Raw genomic sequence first — 3,647 nt, 5'->3', positions numbered from 1 at the left:
GTCCTGGTCTAATCAAATTTGTAAGGTAGAATTGAGGTCATGATAGTGGGGGGAAGGAAGCACCAAAAAAACAGGAGGAAAGTTGTGTGTTTCATGGATGCTATATTGTACCCTATCTGGCTCATTTCTTCCCTGTGACCCCTCTGGGAGGGGATGTCCAATTGTCTACAAATGAGCATTGGGTTGCCACTCCTTCCCCTGCCTATCCTCAGACCATTTACATTGGGTATGATTTTGTTCTGGGTCTTAGATGTCTCATACCTGATACCATCAACAACTCATGATCACACATGCAGTGTGCTTCTTCCGTGTGGGCTTTGTTGTTTCTCAGCTAGATGGCCACCTGTTTATATTCAAGTGGCCCCAGATACTATGTCTTTTGAAAGCAGGGCACCATCAGCTTTATTCACCACATTTGTTTATGCAGCCATTTTGTCTTCAGCAATCGTGTTGGGAAGGTGAGCATCATAGAATGTTAGATTATTAGAATTAAGTGTTCCTGTGTTGGGGGAGTACTTGAGTCAAGTCCTAATGCCCATCTACAAGGTTAATTCTTTTTCAGAAGGGCTGTAGTGTTTGTTTCTTAAGGGAAATCTTACCAAAATACCAAACATGAGGTATTGTAAAAGAGCAGAAGTGTATTGCCATACGGATCTGAAGTTAGTGGTCTGAATTCAGTTCAAGGCTCCAGGGAAGATTCTTCTTTGACTCCTCCAACTTCCAGTAGCCCAGGTGCTTCTTGGCTTACTGCTCCCTCCATTCTCACAAAACTTTTCCTCTTGGGTATCTCTCCTTATTGCTTCTCTTTTATAAGGGTACCCCTCAGATGGGATAAGGAGATGGGTGATATCTTATTTGTTTAACAGCTCCAAAGATCCTATATGCAAATAGGTTCACATTTCCGGGTTGCCAAGAGTTAGGGCTTCAACACATTTTTTGAACATAATTCACGCAGAGAAGTTCCTTCTTAAAGAGTGTGAACCCTCCTTCCAGATGTTGGTTAGTATTCCGGTCTCCTTTATGCCACTTCCTGGCCACGTACATTGGGTAGATTACTTAAAGTTGTGAAAATGATTTTGCCTGCCTCTGGATAACCTTTGGTTAAAAATACTAGACCTTGCCTTAGGCATATCTTAGTCCTCAAATGGACATTTTTGCCCTTTACCATGTTAAAGAAGTCTTTTGCAGCAAAATTTCCTAATGTGATATGTCCTTTGTTTTCTTGGCTACTGGTTCAATTAGGGTAAGATGAAATCCTTGATAATGTCAAAAACTTTATTAAGAACCAAAGAGATGGTGTAGCTACAAAATATTCTCTGAACAATATTTATTTTATACAATGATAAAAACACGAGTTGCTAAAATACGATCCTCTCTTGGATCTACCAAAACTACTATCCTTAAGAATTCTATTCTTTTCTGGGAATTCCAAGATTCACTTCTTAAAAAAAAAATCACTCGTTTTTCCCCCCCTAAGCTCTTTGGTATGATCCTCACACACATGTGCTTTAACATTATCTTAATGCTACTTAAAATGGGACTATTCTCACTTCATGATTAATGTGAGGGTGAGAAGGCAGCTCCAAATATTTATGGCATGTTTAAGGCTGATTAATCTTTTGATCTTGCAAATCTGATCTGTTTCACAGTTTCTAGGCTAAAATAGGATCTACATTATTGAGCTATAAAGGTCTTGGAATGAGGTTTCCTCAAGCTTCTTGTTTGTATGGGAACACACATAACAAACGGAATCTGGCTGGCAGAGCTGCAGTTCAAACCGCGTTGTCTGTGTGGGTGGGCCCCTGCTATATGTATATGTTCAACAGCTTTCCCCCATAATTTACCCAAATTATTGTGGGTTTTTATCCCTAATTTTCAGAAAATAATGTAGTTGGCGAGGGTACAGGAGCCAGGCCGGGCTAGGTGGGGGGAAGACAGACTGGATGGAGTAGATGACCAAATGTTGCATTTTGCAGAGTGAGGCCCTATGCGGTGGGACCTGTTTCTACAAACGGATTTGTTAGCTTCTTGACACAAGCAAGTGACAAGGGACCTAAAGTCAAGAACACCATTATTATTGTGAAATCATTTTATTGGGGGCTCTTATAGTTTTCATCACAATCTATCCATCCATCCATCCATCCATCCATCCATCCATCCCTTGTGTCAAGCACATGTGTACATAAAAAAAACAAACAAACAATTATCCCTTCTACTCCTGAAAGGCTTTCTCGGGATTTCTGAGTGCTGAGACCGAGTGTTGCCTAGAATGGGGATCACGGGAGGCCAATGCATGGCTTATTGTTGTTTTCAGATGTTGTTCAATCAGTTCCAACTCAGAGACCTTATGATCAACAGAACAGAACACCGCCTTGTTCTGGGCCACCCACACAATTGTAATGTTTGAGCCCATTATAGCAACCACCATCTCACGCAAGTCTTCTCTTTTCCAATGCCCTTCCATGACACCAAGCAGGGTGTCTTTATTCCAGGGCCTAGTTTCTCCTCGTAACATGTCCAGAGTGTCAGAGAAGGAGTCTGGCTATCCTTGTATCTCAGGAGCGTTCTGGCTGATGTTCCTCTAGGGCAGATTCTCTTGTTCTTCCGGCAGTCTGTGGCATTTCAATACTCTTTGCCAAAACCATGATTCAAATATGCCAATTCTTTTCCACTCGTCCTGTTTTTGCATGCAATTAAAAATATGAGCCAATTGAAAATGCTACACCTTGCCTTAGGCACACCTTGGTCCTCAAATTAGCATTTTGTTCCTTACTACTTAAAAAAAAAGGTCTTTTGCAGCAAATTTTCCAAATGTAATGCGCCATTTGTTTTCTTGACTGCTGCTTCAGTGGGTCTAAAATGAAATCCTTGGTCACATCAGTCTTTTCTCCATATCAGATCATTGTCTGCTGCTCCACTTAGGAGGATTTTTGTGTTTTTCCCCAGTGGGTTTTAGAGAGAGCAAGTTACTAATGAGCCTTCCTCAAACCCTGATGTTCCAGTTCAGGTTCTTGGCTAATTTGCTCAGCATTGAGGACTCCTGACCTGGAGGTGCACAGCCTGCTATGCCCCCAGGAGTTCCCGAGACCCTGAAAATGAATATGGTCAAAAGAAACAACCCTGACAGACCCTTTTCCTGGATTTAAATCATGTAATATTCCCTTGTTTTGTTTGAACCCTTGTCTCAGGCTACGTACAGGGTTCCCATGAGCACAAGGAACTCTTCAAGAATTCCAATTCTTCTTGATGTTATCCATGGTTGGCCAGTGTCTGCACAGTGGAAAGTCTTTGCATAGTCAATGACACACAAGTAAACATCTTTCTGATATACTTACAGCTAATATCCACCTGCCATCAGCAGTGGCACGACTCATTCTATGTCATGCTCTGAATTCAAATTGAATTTCTGGCATCTCTCTGTTACTGCACTGCTCAAATGGTTTTTGAACTAGCCTTAGGAAAATTTAATTGCATATGACATTAATGAGATGGTCTCATTAGTTTTCCACCTTTGAAAAGAGGCAGCGTTTCATTTTCTCTATTGCTTATTTTAGTGAAAAGTGTTTGCATTTTCCTTCTCTGACAGGTTCTGTCTCACACGGTTCTGGCTTTCCTAGGCTTCGCCATAGATGGTCTTAGAAACCCAA

This window comes from Tenrec ecaudatus, chromosome 15 (genome assembly GCF_050624435.1).
Source record: "Tenrec ecaudatus isolate mTenEca1 chromosome 15, mTenEca1.hap1, whole genome shotgun sequence".
Classification (NCBI taxonomy): domain Eukaryota; kingdom Metazoa; phylum Chordata; class Mammalia; order Afrosoricida; family Tenrecidae; genus Tenrec; species Tenrec ecaudatus.
This window is presented reverse-complemented; position numbering follows the sequence as displayed.